This window comes from Lissotriton vulgaris, chromosome 7, assembly GCF_964263255.1.
Source record: "Lissotriton vulgaris chromosome 7, aLisVul1.2, whole genome shotgun sequence".
NCBI classification, from domain to species: Eukaryota; Metazoa; Chordata; class Amphibia; order Caudata; family Salamandridae; genus Lissotriton; species Lissotriton vulgaris.
In genome coordinates, this window is record NC_141695.1 from 673,180,441 (window position 1) to 673,202,833 (window position 22,393).

The window sequence follows — 22,393 nt, forward strand, 5'->3', positions numbered from 1 at the left end:
AAATCGCCAATTGACAAAAGCGACTTTCCCGCAGCTCATTCAGAGTGATTTTAATGAAATATTGTCCTGAAGAAGGTGACGATCTATATCACCGAAACGCGCGTCGACATATTTTGACATATTTTCTTTGTTTATGTACACACTGTTTTAATTATGAAATGTTTCTTGTGATTAAATGCAATGTTTTTAATCAATATTTTTGTAAAAGTAGATAATAAATACTGAAGATATACTCAAAAACCTTTTTTGTCTACACATTATCATTGGCTCCACTCGTTGTATGATTTAAACTTTTGAAATTGATTGATTTGGTAGAATTTGTAAATTTGTTAATCCTCATACTTCCTCAAATACAATTTGTTTCTCACCAACTATCCCTGAACTGTACCCCCTAGGGACTTGAGTATCTTTACCAAAAACAGATGAAAAGGGAACCTTTGTATTTTTCACAGTACCTAACCCCTCCCTTTTCATAAAAGGGTTTCTCCTGTAAATTTTTCTGATTGACTAACATAAATGCACACACAGCTACTAATATTTTAAACAGCAAGTCAACAGGTGGATACTCGATGTGTGTATCATTTTAAATTGCATGCAGTGACATATTATTTATATTGATCACACAAAGCAGACCTATAATGAGGAATATGGTCCACAACTATGTGGCCTCTATCTGCAGTTAATGAAGCAATAATGTCCACATCAAATTAAAGATCATGAAACCTAAAAGAAATATAATGCTTACAAATAACACTCTCTATTTCTCTTCCACAAACTGTTTCCTGCCAGGACTGCTCTTCTATACCTCTGCCCGTTATACGTTACTCAGTAAACCTAAAACCAAACCCAAATGTGCACACTGACATCAATGCTTCAGAGCAATAAGCATTATCTAAAAATTCACATCACATATCCCAATACCTGTGATCACTACATCCCACATCGCATCGTGTTGCCACACTCTCCATAGCTAAACCTCCCAAAAGCCATCAAATATCAGTCTGCTCAAGTAACCTCAGAAAAATTAACTCATCTCAACTCAGAGAGCCAGCTCAGAAAGCAAAGCTGCCCTCCGGAACAGTGTGCATACATTCTGTAATGCAGCTTTCGTATTTGCACTCACAGAAACCTTGTTCTGCTAATCCTCTATGCCACTATTCTAACACTAATATTTCTGTATCCTCCGCCTTGTTGGAAGAGTAAAAACTGGTGCAGTGGGTTGGTCTTTATCCACAAAGAGTCCCTTAAATGGAAACTGTTTAGCTCAATGAATTTCTACTCATTTCCAATGTCTTTCTGTTGGTGGATGTAAATACCATGCTAAACGACGTAGGCTGAACATTTTATACCACAGCAAAATGATTGTATTGACTATTTCCTTGATTATATCACTGATCAACTCACCTCCTCTTGTGATTAGATTTTACTTGGAGATTTTACCCCCACCAGGAAAAAGACACAGCTATCCACACATCCCTCCTCTTAGGCCGCCTGTTGGGCATCAATTTAACATTCCATACCCACAATAAAGGCCCTTTGTAGGACCTAAAGAAATACCACATACAAACCTCCAATCCTCTCAAATTAAATAGATCAAATAAATTCCTCATTCATTTTAAAAACCTGAACTTAACACAAACTCTCCATGATAGACCAGTGACAGGAATGATTAAGCCTAAAGATATCAAACATATTGATAGCAAAGCCACCATGTCAGACTTTATTGAGCTGATGATACAGGTAAACACAGGCATGCCATTGTGAGCTCTCTCTGTGCAACCTATGCCTCTCTGTGTGTCCTGTATATGTGTGCACATTTGTACATGTCTGGGTTTGCCTGTTGCCACGTTTTAAATCCAGGTCTATTGGCTTTGTGAATTTTTGTAAGATTTCAGGGAAATACAACATTCCATAATACCATAAAATGGTTTAGATGAAGGTCACAGATGGTGACTTGCCAGATTGTGTGAAGTAATATGTCAGGATGATTTTCATGCCTGTGGTGTTTAGAGAGAGCTCATCTCAATTCGTTTTTCCTAATTATTATCACAGTGTGTTATATCCTAGGATCCATGCTGCCAAAGCTGCCACTTAAGTCTATCCACATTTTCTATATTTCCTTTCACCTTTAGCTTTAATTGGACTTTCTAGGAATAGTTGTTATTTCAAAATAAATGCAAGTCATTCGCAGCATTGTTTTCTGAGCTCTTTATTTGTGTTGGGTTTGTGAATTGTATACATTGTAAACAATTTCATGAAGCTTGTAGTTAAAAACGAGTAAACATATCGATTAGAGGTTTGACGTATAGCTATTAGGATTACAGTGCGTTAGCATATATATTCTAGCACTCTTTGCATACATGTAATATCTAGGTAAATCAATTAGATGTTAATAAAAAGCAATACTACAATTAACATCAATTTAATAGGTATATAGCTAATAAATCCAAATTGACGTAATTAGGAGGGTTTCAAGTCCACCTTTACCAGTAACTGACATGTTATTTCGTTCCATTTTGCAAGCAGGATGTCACTTATTAGACAAATGGAATGGCACGAAGATTGGTAAATACATTAGGTTTCAGGACCATACGGTACTATTTATATACTTATTTTATTATGCAATTAAAAAGTGTTAGTAATCACACTCCTAATACTTTTTCCTAATGCTATGGCAATGAACAGCTTTTGATGTTTTTCCGTCCGAACAAGTTCCAGAATGTTTCATCAAAAATCAGCATGCTGATACCTGGAAAGGAAAGAAAACATTTGTGAAGACATTTTTCAAAGACAATCAAAAAATGATGCTCTTAGTGAGTACCACTACTCGAATGGTAAGAAATTGAACATATATTGTTTTTTTAATAGAATTTGCTTTTTGTATATGCTTTTATGGTTTCCTATGAAGACATCGAATGAAGCTTCCTTTGAATTGAATTGCACAAAGCTGCTCAACACTGATTTGTGTGGAAAAATGCACATTAAAAAATAGAGAACATTTAGAAGGAAGTGCTAAATTAACATGCCATTGGTTTGACAAGCCATCAGATTTCACAACTATTGTAGTGGAAAATTAGAAATATTAAAAAAAATGTATGAATACACCACTTAAAGTACTTTATCTAACATGCTAAACCTTCATTTCTACGAATAGTTTAGAGCAAATTCACACTCAAATGTATTATACTGCAATACATTTTTCCTAATGCAATACTTAATTTCTACACAAAATATACAAACTCAGTTCTCTATAAAAATACTGGACCCACAGGATTATAAAAGTAACAGGAAGAATTATATGGTTAGCGCGATAAGCCATGAATGTTGTTTGTCTAACATGTCAAGTTACGATTGGCCTGATGTACCTTTTTTGGTGAACAATTCTCTATTGAGAGCTTTCGATGCAGTCATACAAAGAATACACAAATTGGATACAGTTGTTAATAAAGGAAACTACAATACAGCTGAGGGAGTTTCGACACTAGTGAACCGAGCAGGTGGAAGCAAAGGAATGATTATAGAAACATGTGATGTGAAAGAAGAGGGGGAAAAGGAGTGAAACAGGGCTGTCACACAGGAAGGAAGCCGGAAAGTGGGATTGATGCATCCCACAGAGCAAACTGTAGTTGAAGCAACATATGAATGAAAGGACCACTGTTTGAGGTCCAACACGGGGTACAAAGGACGAATTATTCACTTAATGCTTGGTACCTGGAGTCTACGGTGCCATCTAAATCTTTTAAGGCATGATAGACTATTCGAGCAGTGACACTGGTATGCTGTTAATCATTCTGCCATCTCTAAGATTCTGCCATGTCTAAGAAACTGTTAAAGATGTCCGGTTATCCTGTAACTCAGTCTCTCATGGAATGATACATGCTAAAGTTCCATGATCCTTTCCTGCACGCCAGGGTTTCAATTGATCGCCAATGACGCAAGATTCATAGGGGGATATTTACAAAGAAGTGGCGGTGAGAGGCGTTAGTCTCCTTAGCTTAACGCCTCTCACCGGCACTTTGGAAACACCAGGCTGCACCCTAGTCACAAGAATGTGGTGCAGACTGGCGTTCCCGCAATAAAGACACTCCACGCAAGTCTGCTCATAGCATAAAAGGTCACTTTTATTACTAGGACAGCCAAAGACAGACACCGCACTTACGTTTCTTAGAAACCCAAAACTTTTGTACATATAGCAAAACCTTTTTTCCCCAACTTGTTTTCCATCAGCATTCCCCAATGATTTCATTATTTTGCCAAAAATCCCAAACTGTTTTAATACCAACCAAAGTTTTTCCTTTCAACTTTTCTTCCCTTATTCACCTACCCTCCCCCCACCCCCCCAGAGAGAAAGGATATATCCGCTCGAGACTATCCTCCCCCCCAAAAAACAAGCCTAAAAAACAACATATAACAGACAAGGAGCACACTCGCCCTACAGTGACATGTCCTGCATATATATATATATATATATATATACACCTTCTCTGTTGCAGAATACCCCAGACGCTGAAGAAGGCTGTGATGATGCCGAAATGCATTGGTCTGTACGGAGGTGTTCCTTAATAAAAGCTGGCTCCAAACGGTTCCCCTGCTGGGTCTCGTCTTTCTCTTTGGAGGGAGGTCATGTTGGATTCATAACGCGATGTCCAGTGTCGCGTTTACGAGGCCCCCGCAGCATCAAGATGGTCCGGGTCTCACTGGTCTCTGCTCCGGCAGAATCTTTGTTGTCTCCAGGTTACTGGATTTACCATGGGCCCACCCTCGAGCCGTGGATATTGTGGTGCGGTGTAGCAGCCATTCGACTGCTCTCTGGACGGGGCAGATTTTCCGCTTTGCCCCCGCTACAAGAACCCCATTGGCTTCAGGGGCACTGCGACTTAGGGGACCAGAGGAGCCTGCTGAATCTTGGGACACTCGTACTTTGGGGTATACTTTTTAACATCATAGCCCGTACTTGCTCCTATCACCGCAATGCCTACCCACCTTTCAATTGCATTCTGGGACCTGTAGGCGATAACAATTTAGCACCAAACGGGAGGCATATGCAGATGGACTGTACCTGGGAGGGGCGGAGCAAGCACAGAACAGCAAGCGGGAGGCGGGTATTTATACCGACATTTGAACGCCTTCTCTCTGTTGCAGAATACCGCAGACGCTGAAGAAGGCTGTGATGATGCCAAAATGCATTCGTCTGTACGGAGGTGTTCCTTAATAAAAGCTGGCTCCAAACAATTCCCCTGCTGGGTCTCGTCTTTCTCTTTGGAGGGAGGCCATGTTGGATATATATATATATATATATATATCACAGAAAAAACCATAGGTTATAGACCATATATAGTTAGGAATTTGCATTTACAAAACCTTGAAAACCTTGAAAATTCACTGAAAAAACCATAGGTTATAGACCATATATAGTTAGGGATTAGCATTTAAAAAACCTTATTTTATTTGCACAAAACCATTGAAATTCCATATATAGTTAGTTGCACTAACTATATATCGCGGACCCGCAATCCACTGCTAATGATGTCACATATTACATCATTCATGACATGGTCAGTGACATCACTGATGACATCACTGATGACATCTCAAATGACATCACTGATGACATCACTGATGACATCTCAAATGACATCACTGATGACATCACTGACATCTCATTTGACATTACTGATTACATCACTGATGATATCATTTATGTGATAATACATCTTCAGACTCTAATATAACCTTTGATACACTCAGTGTAAACAGGCACTCACAGACTGTCACACATCCATGGAGTTACTCACACACCTATTCAGTCATGCAAAGAATCAATCACATCTCCATTTCCTTAACTATACAGTTATACACACCTTACTTATTCAAACATATACTAACACATATTTACTCTCTTATACAATCCTTGATACAAGTTCACAATGATTCATACAGCCACTCTCACATTCACTGACTCTTATGTTCAGTTATTTATATATGTCAACTCTCACATGGAGTGTGCTTTACATATGTACTTACTTTGACATGTAGAACTGAGATATCCATTCACTCACCAATATACTCATGCACACAGTCAACTGTCCATACAGCTGTTTCTACATGCACTTTTGAACCCATACACCTAGGGAATCAACCGCTCACACATCTATGCACAGAGTTATACACCTCCCAGCCACCCACACACACACTCAGTCTCCCATACAAATACTTGGGCAACCATTCAATAACCCATATAGTTACTGATATAGCTACTGATTTAAACATGCAGCAGTTTACAGAAGAACATAAATATTGATTGCCAAATTAAGACACTTTAATCACTAACCCATGCACTCAGTGAGACACATTTAATCATTCTCTCATACAGTCAGTCATGCACCTACTAAATCCTTCATCCAGACACTTATACATCCACTCATTCTTCAATATGTAAGACATATTTTAACTTTACAGAAACATACAGTCACTGGGTGTTGTCATCAGTGATGTCATCAGTGATGTCATTTGAGATGTCATCAGTGATGTCATCAGTGATGTCACTGACCATGTCATGAATGATGTAATATGTGACATCATTAGCAGTGGATTGCGGGTCCGCGATATATAGTTAGTGCAACTAACTATATATGGAATTTCAATGGTTTTGTGCAAATAAAATAAGGTTTTTTAAATGCTAATCCCTAACTATATATGGTCTATAACCTATGGTTTTTTCAGTGAATTTTCAAGGTTTTCAAGGTTTTGTAAATGCAAATTCCTAACTATATATGGTCTATAACCTATGGTTTTTTCTGTGAATTTCATTGGTTTTTTAAAAGCTAATATCTATAGCTGTAAAATATATTCTTTATTAAGTGACGTATCACGTAGCCCGTGAGACGCCTCATGATGCATCGCATAACCGTGACGTATCGTCTCTGCAGCGCAAACCAAACCCAAAATGTAAGCGCGCCAGAACACGCTTAAAGATATATATATATTTTTTAACCTTAATTAGACAAAATCCACACGTGCACATATCACAAACGTTCAAAAAACACAATATGTCGGACTCCCGTTACGCTGCCGGTTAGCTGCCCGGTTAACGTACCAGGAAGCACCTTTACCGCGAAAATCGCAAATTTTTTTTTTCACCCCCCAGGGAACTTTAATAGCCCCCTCATCAATCCTAGGGGTTCAGGAGGGGTCTGCCTTACCCCTTTCATTCATGTACACCTTTTTTTTTTCCACCTCTTGTCTCTCGATCCCACAGAGAGACAAGATGGCGGCCGCTCCAGACTGTTTACAATGATAACAGCCAATCAGCTTCTCCTCAGACTCCCGTTACACTGCCGATTAGCTTCCCGGTAGCTTCCCGGTAGCTGCCCGGTTAGCTGCCCAGTTCGCGTACCAAGACGCGTCTCTACGGCGAAAAAATCGGATTTTTTTGTTTGTTTTTTTTTGGCCCCACGTGGTTTTATAATATCCCCCTCATAAATCCTAGGGGGTCAGAAGGGGTCTACCTTGCCCTCTTTCCTTCATTTCCCCCTTTGTTTTGGCCTCCTCTTGTCTCTCGATCCTACCGAGAGACAAGATGGCGGCCGCTCCGGACTGTTTACAATATTGACAGCCAATCAGCTACTCCTCAGACTCCCGGTTAGCTGCCCGGTTAGCTGCCCGGTTCGCGTACCAAGACGCGTCTCTACGGCGAAAAAATCGGATTTTTTTTTTTGGGTTACACTGCCGGTTAGCTTCCCGGTTAGCTGCCCGGTTAGCTGCCCGGTTCGCGAACCAAGACGCGTCTCTACGGCGAAAAAATCGGATTTTTTTTTTTTTTTTGGTTACACTGACGGTTAGCTTCCCGGTTAGCTGCCCGGTTAGCTGCCCGGTTCGCGAACCAAGACGCGTCTCTACGGCGAAAAAATCGGATTTTTTTTTTTTTTTTTTTGGGCCCGGCGTGGCTCTATAATATCCCCCTCATCAATCCCAGGGGGTCAGGAGGGGTCTACCTTGCCCCCTTTCCTTCATTTCCCCCTTTGTTTTGGCCTCCTCTTGTCTCTCGATCCTACCGAGAGACAAGATGGCGGCCGCACCGGACTGTTTAGAATGTTGACAGACACCGGAGAGCCAATCAGCTTCGCTTTGCAAAGTTCCGATACGCGAAAAGTTCGCGAACCGGAGCGCTGCCCGGAGCGCTGTTACAGATATATATCTTGATTTAAACGTTAATTTCTCAAAATCCACTGAAGCACATATATTGAGACCTAGCAAAGGCACATCGGGCTAACAGTCCCTACAATTTTGCCAAGTTTCGTGGAAATCCATTCAGCCGTTCGGGCTAAAAGTGAGTCCAACCGCCCTATGGAAATTAACATGGGAAAAACGCGTTTTGGGACCCCCCTTTTTTCTCGGCCCCCCCTTGACGAACCCCCCCCAAATTTTCAGGAGCTGCTCAGAAACAAAATGTGCCATTTTCCTGAAAATTTCAGCCGATTCCGTCCACAAACGCCAAAGTTATTAGACATAGAATTTTCAAAAGTCCCATAGGAAAAAAATCCTAACTATATATACCTACTGGCTATCGCCAGTAGGTAATATATATATATATATATATATATATATATATATATATATATATATATATATATATATATATATATATATATTCACTGAAAAAACCATAGGTTTCACACCAGTTATAGTTAGGAATTAGCATTTAAAAAACCTTTGAAATTCACTGAAAAAACCATAGGTTTCACACCAGTTATAGTTCGGAATTAGCATTTAAAAAACCTATTAAATTCACTGACAAAACCATAGGTTTCACACCAGTTATAGTTAGCAGGAAATTTTACTGACATAAAACCATTGAAATTCCCACGTTATAGTTAGTTGGACTCACTATAACTTACGCGCCTGCAATGCACTGCTGATGACATCACATATTACATCACTCATGACATGGTCAGTGACATCACTCATGACATCACTGATGACACCATCCAGTGAATGTGTGTCTTTCTGAAAAATAAATTTGTTTTATATATGTATTTGTAAAGGTCGATGGAAGAATAAATGTTTAAATAAGTATGTAAATGGATGATTTAAAAAAAAAAATTGGTTGGTTAACTGGCTTATTAAGTGTATCTTAGTGAATACATATATTAGCGAGTATTGTTTAAATATTTAAATGTTTGTATCAGTGTTTCTCTTTGTGTATAAGTGGCTGCAGGGGTTGGTGACTGACTCACTGTTTGTATGTGTTTTGAAGACAGCATATGTACAGGACTGTATGGGTGGATGAGTGTGTATATGTGTGTGTTAGTGAGTGAATGACTGTCTCACTAGTGTCTTCATTAGTAACGACATATGTTTTAATCTAGTATATGTGAGTATTGATGTATATAAGTGAGTATAGTATATATAGTGAGAGATTGTAGGAGTTCCTGTTTAAATAAGTATGTGTTTCTATAAGTGATTGTTTAAGAGAGTAAGTATGTGTAAGTTTCCTTAGAAGTAAGGTGGTAGTGTGTGTATAAATGTATATGCAAATAAATGGATGTTCAATAGTTTATTTGCATGTGTGAGTATGTGTGTGAGTAACTTTTGGATGACTGCTGATGTGTAACAGGATGTATAGGTGTATCACTACATATGATGAGTGAGTATATATATGAGTGACTATATAGAACTGTTGGTGAATGAGTGGCTGTGTATATAGATGGTGGAATTACTGAATTGGTTGTTGTTACTGGTTTGGGTACCTCCATTTTTTTGAAAATGTTTGTTTCTATTTATGAATATGTGTTTCAAGCGTTACATTACACTGAAATTAGGTCTGTCACTCTGTCACAAGGATGGTGTCATCAGTGATGTCATGAGTGATGTCACTGACCATGTCATGAGTGATGTAATATGTGATGTCATCAGCAGTGCATTGCAGGCGCGCAAGTTATAGTGAGTCCAACTAACTATAACGTGGGAATTTCAATGGTTTTATGTCAGTAAAATTTCCTGCTAACTATAACTGGTGTGAAACCTATGGTTTTGTCAGTGAATTTAATAGGTTTTTTAAATGCTAATTCCGAACTATAACTGGTGTGAAACCTATGGTTTTTTCAGTGAATTTCAAAGGTTTTTTAAATGCTAATTCCTAACTATAACTGGTGTGAAACTTATGGTTTTTTCAGTGAATTTCAAAGGTTTTTTTAATGCTAATTCCTAACTATATAAGACCTGAAAGCCCACCAGGAATCTCCAGTATGCGCCAGGGGACTGCATTGCAGAGAGGTGTAATGGAAAGGGGCGACCAATCGGTCCCCCCGAACGTATGGCAGAGTACCACGATCCCCCCGGGAAGCCATCTTGGGCGGGAGGCGAGTCTCGGCTGGTATGCCCGAAGCGGCGTAGCCGGGGCGCGCCTTTTCCCGCCCTAGAGTGGGTTGGCCTAGACACTGACGCGGCTGGCCACACCCTTGGGGCAGGCAGGGGCGGGTTTACGCCCGCCCTGAAGACGGATAAAAGGAGGAACAAGACCAGAAAGCATCCTCTTGTTCCTGTGCTCTGAAGCTGCACCTCCTCGCTGCACGTGAGCTCGAGACGGAACGAAGAGCCAATTTTGAGCGTTGTAATCGTTCTTGTTTGTTTTCCAGATACTCTGTTGGAGAATGCCGAAGAAGGCGGGAAAGCGAATGACTACCGACCAGATGCTGCGTGTTCTCATGAAAGAGGTGACCGACCTAAAGAGGCGAATGGATAAAGACGAGGAAGGGGGGCCGAAACGTCCTTTGGTCGGAGCAGCCCCGGGAGGAAAAGGCAAGAGGCCCAGGAGGGGAGCAGCTGGGGGAGATATCCCGGGTCCCAGTGTCCCGCTCGAGGCACCCACTCCCGTGCCGGAGGAAGGGAATCCGATTCCCGTTGTGGTCACCCCCGTGTCCGGGGAAGATATGCCGCCCGAGCTGGCAGCACAATTAGCAGCGTGGTTGGGTAAAGGTAGCGAGGGCGCCACGGCTGTCGACGCGCAGGTATTGATGAAGCAACTGCGTGAAACACGGGAAGCAGCAAGGGTATCCACGCCGGCTGCGGCCGTGGAGAAGCCACAGGGGACGGTTTCAGTCACAGACACAGCGTCCGGTTCAGGTAAGCGGCCATTGCCGATTGCGAGGGAGGAGTCGGCACCCTCTCGAAGGGAGAAGTTGGGTCAGCATGTCCCTTTAGCTATTAAAGAAAAGATATGGGCAGGGGAGTATGTAAACATCTTCTCGTTGCTTACTGATCATTATGAGATGGAGCATGTTAAAGGTCAGAAGGACCTCATGCATCCGAGTGTTTGGCGCGCAAAGATGGCCGCCTTTAAGGTAAATGAAAATATTGGCAATTGGGGCAAGGCGTGGGGGGTTTTCACATCGATCTTGGGAGAACGAAGGCCCGAATTGCTACCCGAATTGCCGATTTATCAGTCACGGATCATGGGGTACTCTGTATCACACGAGGGTAATCATTGGTTCTGCTATGATAATATTTTCAGAAAAGCAAAAGAACATGATAAAAACTTAACTTGGGATTGTTATGATTCTGTGTCCTGGTCCAAAATGAAGGATACTGGTATGTTGAAATTGCCATTGGTAGGGAGTAACGTGGGCGAATCCTCCCGTCAGTATGCGGGGACGCCCTTTCGATCAGGTACGGGTACCGACAATCACTCGAGGCCTACCGGTAATGCAGGTAAAAAGGGGGTTTGTTGGAACTTTAACAGGGGTAAATGTACTAGGCCCCAGGGGTCGTGCAAATTTAGACACGAATGTAGTGGGTGTGGGCACTCATCCCATCCTGAGTCCACGTGCAGAGCCAAAACGGGTGATAACGGGGGTAGAGGAGGTGCCAAACAGGTCTAACATAGTCCGAGGGGCGCCTTTACCTACCCCGATTGATACCTTGGCAATGATTCCCTGGCTCAGTGAATACCCGGATCGTGCTTCCGCTGGGGTGGTGCGGAACGGGTTTTCATATGGTTTCCGCATCCCAGTGGGGGACTTTCAGGGTGTGGAAAAATGCAAAAATCAGATATCGGTCTTGCAGCATACGACCGTGGCACAGGCAAAGATCCGGAAGGAGGTTACTCGAGGTCGAGTCGCCGGTCCGTTTAGTGTACCCCCGGTTGCTAACTTTGTCTGTTCGCCTTTAGGAGTGGTCCCCAAGAAGGACCCGGGTGAGTTTCGGCTGATACATAATTTGTCAGCCCCACGTGGTCTGTCTGTAAACGAAGCGATAGACCCGGAAATGTGCTCGGTGCGGTACGCATCCTTCGATGAGGCCGTAGCCATTTTGAATCGCCTGGGGCCCGGTGCGCTGATGGCAAAATCTGATATCGAGTCAGCGTTCCGGTTGCTCCCGGTACATCCAGACGATCAGCGTCTCCTGGGATTCATGTTTCAGGGTCAGTATTACATGGATAGGTGTATGCCGATGGGATGCTCTATATCTTGTGCCTATTTCGAGAAATTCAGTAGTTTCCTACAATGGGTCTTCACTAAGAAGACGGGTTTCCAACATGTGATGCATTATCTCGATGATTTTTTGTTCCTGGGGGCAGCCGGGGATCCGGAATGTGGGCAAGCTTTGGCTGCATTTTGTGTTTTAATGAATCAGTTTGGCGTGCCATTGGCACCAGGTAAGACGGCGGGTCCTTCGACTTGCCTCGAGTTTCTGGGGATCGAGTTAGACTCCGGAGAAGGTTGTTTCCGTTTGCCAGGTGATAAAGTGTTAAAGTTCAGGGCATCCCTGCAAATGTGTATGAGTGAATCTAAGGTTAAGCTGCATCAATTACAGCAGTTAGTGGGACAGTTGAATTTCGCCCTAAGAGTTATACCAATGGCCCGCCCTTTTTCCCGTTCGATCGCTCAAGCTATGGTCGGACTGAAGGAGGGCCATCATCGCACAAGGCTCTCGGCAGAGGTCTGCCAGGACATGCGCATTTGGTTGGCATTTCTGGCGGATTTCAATGGTCGAGTCGTCTGGAACAAACCGGCCGTGTCCTCTGAGGAGCTGGGGCTGTGGACAGATTCGGCAGGGAGCATGGGTTTTGGTGCCATTTTCGGCACTCGATGGTCTGCACAAAAATGGCCGGCATGGTGGCATAACAGTGGATTGACAAGTAACATTGCTTTCCTGGAACTTTTCCCCATTTTTGTGGCCCTGAGAACGTGGCCCGAAGGGTTCAGAGATCACTCTGTGGTATTTTGGTCTGACAATATGACCGTGGTTGAGTGTATCAATAGCCAGGCAGCACGATGCAAATGGATTTTGCGACTGCTCAAGGAAATCGTATTACTGTGTATGCAATTGAATGTGCTATTCAAAGCAAGACATGTCCCGGGGGTAATGAACCAGGCGGCTGATGCCCTTTCTCGTTTTCGTATGCAGGCCTTCTGGGGTTTTCTTCCCACAGCGGACCCGGAGCCAGCACCCTTTCCCGAAGCTCTCTGGTCTCTCGGTGCCCCGAACTTCGTAACCTCGTGGGAGAGAGTTTAGCACCCAGGACGAGGAAGGCATATGAAGGGGCGTTCCGGTCCTATTTAGCCTTTTTGGGGACTGCTAGAGAGGAGCTTTGGGGCCAGGAGGAATGGGTAGTGAACTTTCTGATGTCGTTACATCTGGCAGGGAAATCGGTGGCCACGGCCCAGAGGCATCGGGCTGCCATTTCCTTTGTTGCTAGGGCTCATGGGATCCAGGACCCGACAGCGTCTTTCGTGGTGCAAAAAGCGCTACGTGGGTGGCAACGCCTTGAGGGTCGCAGAGTAGATGAGAGGCGCCCGATAGGTTTGGATAGGTTGGCCCAGTTATTATCCAGACTCCCTACAACATATTCATCTCAGTTTGAGACAGTGTTATTCCGAGCCGCTTTTACGCTGGCATTTCATGGGGCTATGCGGGTAAGCGAATTAGTGGCGAGGAACAAGCAGGATGTGACGGGAGGACTGTGCGCAGAGCACGTTCAGATCAGAGGGGAGACAATGACTGTCTCGTTTGTGAGGTCCAAGACCGATCAGAGTGGGATGGGTGACTGCATAATTATACGCAGGATTCCCGGGTCGTCCATGTGCCCAGTGAAGTGTTTAGAGGATTATTTAACACGAAGGGTGGCATCATGGGGGGGGACATTGTTGAGACACGCGGACGCCACCCCACTGACAAGGTTTCAGTTTCAGCGGGTGCTTGCGATGTCGATTACAGCTGCGGGCTTGAACCCGGGCGAGTTTGGGACCCATTCCTTTTGGATAGGGGCTGCTACAGAGGCTACAGCCAGGGGTCTGAATGTGGAACAAGTTAAACGTGTGGGGCGTTGGTCCTCCAATTGTTATAAAAGGTATGTGCGTTTGCACATGTTGTGAAGCTGTAATGATGTACTCACGCTTCTTGTTTTGTTTGGTTTTCAGTTACGCAAGCCTACGAGGCGGGGCGGACTATGCAGTCGACCCAACACCGGGCCAGCGGTCAGACATCACCGGCTGTGAAAAAGGAGGTGTGGGTCGTGGGCCACTCATACGTGAGGCGTGCCGCGGACGTATTCAAGGCAGGTGACATGGTGCACGTGGCTGGGGAATACGGGTACAGTGTGTCCTTCTACGGAAAGGGCGGTCTCTGTATTGACCAGTTTCAATCATTTTTCGAGGGTTTGCTAGGGCGGACGAGGTCACCGCCGTCTGTAGTCATAGTGCATCTTGGGGGCAATGATTTGGTCACCATTGGTAGACGACTTCTCCTGGAGGCGATGCTTTCCACTGTAAGTTGGTTAGCGAGGAGAGTTCCAGGGTGCACAATGGCATGGTCCCATATGATCCCACGAAAAGTGTGGCGGGGGGCTTTTTCTGTTTCTGCTGTAAATCATTCTGTGAGAAAAATTAATAACAAAGTGAGTAGGTTGTTCCGTTCCAATGCACTGCATTCTATTTCGCATGGGTGTATTAATGATGACAGTATGTACTTGGGGGATGGTGTTCATTTGTCTCGGGTGGGGAATGAGTTACTCATAGGAGACTTCATAGCTTGGCTGAAGACGTTAAAACATGACCTTTAGGTAGGAGTGTGGTGGGGGGTCCGGATAGCCGGTCAACTATCCGGACCTGTGGCGGTAAGGTCATGATCGGTGAGCACTAATTGGAAGATCCCTATGAGTGGGCGTCACCCATTACGGATGGGGGCGCTCGGGGGAGGTGGCCATTGGCCCCTCAACGGGGAGGCGGTCCCTTCTAAGGATGGGTCGCCGAAAGGAAAGGGAAGGCGGTCAAGGCCCCTTCATGGGTAGGAGGGGTTACAGCCCCCTCCTGGGGAATTTCCCGGGGCCAGGACGTCTGCGACGGCAGATGTGGTAAGTTGTGTGGGGTTTGGGGGGGGGGGTCTACGCTACCTTCTAGATACCTCACACGAGTCCTCGTACGACCTTTAAGTGGCGTCGAGTTTTATTGGGGCCCCCGTCAAGTCAAGGGAAATTGGTAGTTGCACTTGAGGTATGCCTCCGTGCCGCCCCTCACAAGTGAGGGGGATATGTCTGGGTTAGGGATCTTGACACCGGTTACGACCTTGCCGTTGGCCCTTAAACATTAGGATGTACAATTTCAAAAGTTAAGTAAATGTTGGTAGGATGTTATTTCGGCTAGGAGAACCTTTGTATTAGAGGATATGTTAAGGTTAGCCAAACATCGCAATGTGGTAATGAAATTGTACATAATATGAAACTGTTGATTTAATGTTTTAATTTTGTTTCATATTTTAATAAATACGGCCGGGAGGGTCACTCCCTCCCGTCTTCCAAAAACTTCAGAACTGTTTCCGGTTTCCCATCCTTGGGGATTGTGTTGAGAGGGGGTGGCGTGTATCTCAGCCATATGGAAAGGGGCGACCAATCGGTCCCCCCGAACGTATGGCAGAGTACCACGATCCCCCCGGGAAGCCATCTTGGGCGGGAGGCGAGTCTCGGCTGGTATGCCCGAAGCGGCGTAGCCGGGGCGCGCCTTTTCCCGCCCTAGAGTGGGTTGGCCTAGACACTGACGCGGCTGGCCACGCCCTTGGGGCAGGCAGGGGCGGGTTTACGCCCGCCCTGAAGACGGATAAAAGGAGGAACAAGACCAGAAAGCATCCTCTTGTTCCTGTGCTCTGAAGCTGCACCTCCTCGCTGCACGTGAGCTCGAGACGGAACGAAGAGCCAATTTTGACCCACCCACCAGCCCCTGAAGACAGCGAGTGGTTTTAAATAAAGTTTGATGGATAAATCTGATTTTCGTTTACAGGTTGTGGTATTATCGTGAAGATTTTGAGTATGCAATAAAGAATGATCGTTTTGTGTTACGTTTTGCAAATAAAGTAATTCTGCTAGTGTTCATCAGTAAGCATGCTTTGAATAAAGTTGTTGTTGCTACTGTCTGTTATATTTAGTCTTTAGTTATTTAGTTATCATTGTCGTATTTATTTTGGTCGGGCGGTAAGGTCATGATCGGTGAGCACTAATTGGAAGATCCCTATGAGTGGGCGTCACCCATTACGGATGGGGGCGCTCGGGGGAGGTGGCCATTGGCCCCTCAACGGGGAGGCGGTCCCTTCTAAGGATGGGTCGCCGAAAGGAAAGGGAAGGCGGTCAAGGCCCCTTCATGGGTAGGAGGGGTTACAGCCCCCTCCTGGGGAATTTCCCGGGGCCAGGACGTCTGCGACGGCAGATGTGGTAAGTTGTGTGGGGTTTGGGGGGGGGTCTACGCTACCTTCTAGATACCTCACACGAGTCCTCGTACGACCTTTAAGTGGCGTCGAGTTTTATTGGGGCCCCCGTCAAGTCAAGGGAAATTGGTAGTTGCACTTGAGGTATGCCTCCGTGCCGCCCCTCACAAGTGAGGGGGATATGTCTGGGTTAGGGATCTTGACACCGGTTACGACCTTGCCGTTGGCCCTTAAACGTTAGGATGTACAATTTCAAAAGTTAAGTAAATGTTGGTAGGATGTTATTTCGGCTAGGAGAACCTTTGTATTAGAGGATATGTTAAGGTTAGCCAAACATCGCAATGTGGTAATGAAATTGTACATAATATGAAACTGTTGATTTAATGTTTTAATTTTGTTTCATATTTTAATAAATACGGCCGGGAGGGTCACTCCCTCCCGTCTTCCAAAACTTCAGAACTGTTTCCGGTTTCCCATCCTTGGGGATTGTGTTGAGAGGGGGTGGCGGGTATCTCAGCCATATGAAGCCACAACCCTTTTTACACCTCTCTGCAACGCAACCCCCGTGCATGTTTAAAGAGGGGGAACTAATTCCCCTTGCATACTGGGGGCCCCTGGGGGCCAATTAGCCCACCTGGAACCTCCAGTATGCGCCAGGGGCTGCATTGCAGAGGTGTAATGAGACTATGCCCCTTGTTACACCTCTCTGCAACGCAGCCCACTGCCGCGTTTGCAGAGGGGGAACTAATTCCCCTTGCATACTGGGGGTCCCTGGGGTCAACTAGTCCACCAGGAGCCTCCAGTATGCGCGAGGGAGCTGCATTGCAGAGAAGTGTAATGAGGCCACACCCTTGTTACACCTCTCTGCAATGCAGGCCACTGGCGCGTTTGCAGAGGGGGGACTAATTCCCCTTGCATACTGGGGGTCCCTGGATCATATCTGCCCAAACACCGATATTCCGAACGATTGTAAATGACTTTTCTTGAGAAACATTTGGATTTGGATTATCATGTCCTATACTTTGGAATTTTTGAAAGACTGACTTTGAGGATGCTATAAATTACTCAAGTCTGCCCGAATTGTGTGGGTAAAATTGATACCTAGTCACTTTGAATAAGAATATACTTATGTCTCGTCTAACATTTTGAAGAAATATCTAGTTATATGACAACTGGATACCGACATAACTTGAAGGAAATAAGAACGCCCTGAAGAAGTTCTGTTGTACAGAACGAAACCTTTCGGCTGGCTGTGGTACATAAACTTAAGGAAAATAAAAGCATTTGAATATACACCAAGATTCAGCGCTTCAATAAGGACTCTAAGTGATATGATTTGATTGGACTCATTGTGAAAGTGGTGCTGTGTCAAACTTTGGAATATTCTCCACTACTCTCTACTACTTACTCTCTCCGACTCCACTACTCTCAAATACTCACTGTCTACTACTCATTCTCTACTACTCTACTACTCTCTACTACTCTCTCTCTACTACTCACTCCCTACTACTCGCTAATCGCTACTCCCTACTACTCACTATCTACTACTCTCTACTACTCACTCTCTACTACTCTCTCCCTACTACTCACTCTTTACTACTCACTACTACTCTCTACTACTCACTCTCTACTTCTCACTCTCTACTACTCTCTACTACTCACTCTCTACTACTCTCTCTCTACTAGTCTCTACTACTCACTCTACTACTCACTCTCTACTACTCACTACTATTCTCTCTGCTACTCATTCTCTACTACTCTCTACTACTCACTCTCTACTACTCACTCTCTACTACTCACTCTTCACTACTCTCTACTACTCACTTTCTACTGCTCTCTACTACTCACTCTACTACTTACTCTCTACTACTCTCTACTACTCACTCTCTACTACTCACTCTCTACTACTCTCTACTACTCACTCTACTATTCACTCTACTACTCTCTACTACTCACTCTCTGCTACTCTCTCTACTGCTCTCTACTACTCTCTACTACTCACTCTCTACTCTCTATTACTCACTCTCTACTCTCTACCTCTCTACCTCTCTCTTCTTCTCTCTCTACTAATCTCTACCTCTCTACCGCTACCTCTCTACCTCTCTACCTCTACACCTCTACCTCTCTACCTCTCTCTACACGCACACATATACACATATATGCATATATATATGCATATGCATTTATATATGTATGTGTATGTATAAAAAAACAACAAAAATTTTTTTTTTAAACAGCTACTTATAAAACTGTCATTCTTTTTCCCCATGGTACACTCCCCGGTACGTGCACCGGTGCGCGTACCGGGCGCTCCCCCCGCGAAAATCAAAAAAAAAATTATTTTTTTTTTGCCCCGCGGGGCCCTTTTATGGCCCCCACATCAAACCTAGGGGGTCAAGGGGGGGTCTACTCTGCCCCCTTATGGTCATTTCCCTCTTTGTTTTGGCCACCTCTTGTGTCTCGATTTTACCGAGACACAAGATGGCGGCCGCTCCGGACTGTTTAGAATGTTTACAGACACCCGAGAGCCAATCAGCTTTCCTCACGCAAGTCGCGTGGCGCGCACGGTACGCGCACCGGTGCGCGTACCGGTGCGCTGCTATAGATATATATATTTTTTTGAACCTAAATTACTCAAAATCCAGTGGAGCACAAATCTTGAGACATAGCAAAGGCACATCGGGCTACCAGTCCCTACAATTTTGCCAAGTTTGGTGGAAATCCATTCAGCCGTTCGGGCTAAAAGTGAAATCGACCGCCCTATGGAAATTAACATGGGGAAAACGCGTTTTGGGACCCCCCTTTTATCTTGGCCCCCGCTTGACGAATCCCCCCCAAACTTTCAGGGAAGGACCGGGGCGCCGCGAGGCCATGTTCAGGAAATTTTCAGGCAGATTCGCCAACTGGTGCCAAAGTTATTCCAAATAGAATTTTGAGATTTAACATTGAAAAAAATCCTAACTATAACTACCTACTGGCGACCGCCAGTAGGTAATATATATATATATATATATATATATATATATATATATATATATATATATATATATATATATATATGTATATATATATATGTCTCACAACTTCTCACCACCTGGAAAGAATTTGAGCCGCACACGGAACTTTGGAACTTGCCGATTTAATAATGGAAGGAAGCAGGATAGGGCTTTTTCCTGACGCGTTTCGTTTCTGCTGGAAACTTTTTCAAAGGTGAGCCTTTGCACCAAATTCCGTCGTGTGTTTCTCAGGCCGATGTTTCATGTTAATTTCACTTCCCCTTTGCTTTGGGAACACATTTCCTTTTTAATGGTGCATGGTGCATTCTGGAGCCTGGTGTCCACACGGCTGTTAGTTTTCTTTACATCCGCGGTGCAGGTCATATCCCGTTTTGGTGAACTGACCTTTCCATTTTTGCCGGCAACAAGGTTCCCCCATGTCAGCCCACTTTGAAGGCTGACTCGAGTCCAATACCGAGGTCCAGTCCTCGGCGGCACCGCTCTCCTGTTCGTGTTACCGATTCTGCAATGTGGTTCTGGTTTGGAAAGCCTTGGCGCTCTTATGGTGGGCGTGCTCTTCGGCAGAACCCAGCCGATAACAATGTCTCACAACTTCTCACCACCTGGAAAGAATTTGAGCCGCACACGGAACTTTGGAACTTGCCGATTTAATAATGGAAGGAAGCAGGATAGGGCTTTTTCCTGACGTGTTTCGTTTCTGCTGGAAACTTTTTCAAAGGTGAGCCTTTGCACCAAATTCCGTCGTGTGTTTCTCAGGCCGATGTTTCATGTTAATTATATATATATATATATATATATATATATATATATATATATATATATATATATATATATATATATATATATATATATATATATATATATATATATATATATATATATATAATATATATATATATGTATAATATATATATAAATATGTATGTGTATATATATATATATATATATATATATATATATATAATTCTTCTTTATTGTTTTTTTATCTTTTTTTTTTTTTAAACACGCAAAACTGACAAATACAAAAAACACCCTGGGTGGGCGGGTGGGTCAAAAAACTCGCCACCGCCGTCTCCTCCCCCTCCCAGGGAGTGACGTAGCCCTCCCGCTGCCACCCCGAGCACCACTAAGCCCCGCCCACAAGCCCGCCGACCAATCCCCTCCCGTCGGAGGTCGCAATTGCGCGAACATACCCGGGGGGACACCGGCTCGTGCCACGTCCCCCCGGGACCCATTCCTCCATCTACGGGGCTAAATCTCATGACTTAACACCAGAATAGGCACCTTTGCACCAGAGCGCAAGGGAGTCTGCAAGCAGGAAGGTTTGTTAATGCACAGGAAGGTGTCCCTTCCTGTATAACAACAAGCCGAAAATGCAAGTTTGCTTTTTTCCATGTGTGCTACACATGCAGGACACATGGGGAAAAAACGAGGAGAAATAAAGGTTTTCTCCTCGTTTAGCCACATTAAAGCCTGATTTTTCTAGGTCTTAGGGTTGGAGTTGCCACTTATTATCGCTGCCCTTGATAATAGGTAGTAGCGTCAAACTCAATGGGCGATGCGGTGGCACGACCATCACAACACCCACTGCACGCCCCCTTTCAGGCTAAGTTTAGCGTTAAAGGAGTCCTATTCTCAAGGCAGCCTTAAGCAACTTACCTTGGCTATAGGCCACGTTAAGGGCGTTAATGCTGCCTTGAGAATAGGGCTCTGGCCCTATAGCCACAGGAACGTCAAAAAAAGTGACGGTCCCGTGCCGACAGGGGCTTGAGAATATGCCCCTAACAGTCTTGTAGCTGGTTTCTAAACATAGCCAGTGGCTATTCCCATGCTTTGTCACGTTTCATTACAATACCAGGAAAGGCAGGGACACTGTATTGGATGTGTAGAGGGTTGCACTCTGGCGAACCACACCTCCAGTGAAGCTAGTGAGGACTCGGGTCTGCTGCAAGCAGACAAGAGGGAGTTGAATACAAATTTTGCAGGATCTTAAAATGACAAAAGTTCAGTCTGGACTCCCTTAGGACTTTATCATGCATCATTATTCCGTGCTGCCATTTTTGTTGTAGTGTTTATTTTGCCTGTTTTGAGAATATTATCATAGTCTATAAAAACACCGATGATAATGCCAGTTTAGTGCTCCCAGTTATTCATATAGAGCAAAATATCATCAGCTGGTGAGGCATTGGGCCTTGTTCTTTTTTTAGACAATGTGATACATGTATGTTTCTCCAGAAGTGGTCCAGTATGTGTCAGAGTGGTAAAGGTTTTTATTGTGACATAGAGATATACCTCTGGACACAGTATAACATTTGGACTGCCACTTGTATTCAATGTAGTGGGTGTGAATTTCTGCCTCCAATCTGGAAGGCAGAGGTATGTCCTATGGATGCCATTTATTTATTTATTTATTTATTTCCTTATATAGTGCCTGATTCTATTCCCGAAGGGATATCTCTGCGCTTATGCTTCCACTGGTTCGACCCAATCAGAGTTAAATGCTGTTTTAGAAGAAAGATTTTACATAAGGCAGGGTAAAAAGATAGGTTTTTAGGTTTTTCCTGAAAGATTCAAGACTGGTAGTTTGTTTCAGCATAGGGGGTAGGGAGTTCCAAAGGACAGGGCCTTTATAAGAAAGAGCCCGACCTCCCTGTCTGGCTCTTCTAAACCTTGGAACCTGAAGC

General features: G+C 44.2%; 1 protein-coding gene across 1 annotated transcript in view; it reads right to left on the reverse strand.

Annotated features, from left to right (window-relative positions):
• Window positions 1–2,193: 2,193 nt before the first annotated feature.
• Window positions 2,194–22,393, reverse strand: part of C7H17orf67 (chromosome 7 C17orf67 homolog) — a 139,092-nt gene continuing 118,892 nt past the window's right edge. Inside the window, exon 4 of the mRNA XM_086928765.1 lies at window positions 2,194–2,749. The gene's annotated coding sequence lies outside the window, so the exon portion shown is untranslated. The remainder of the gene's footprint in view (window positions 2,750–22,393) is intronic.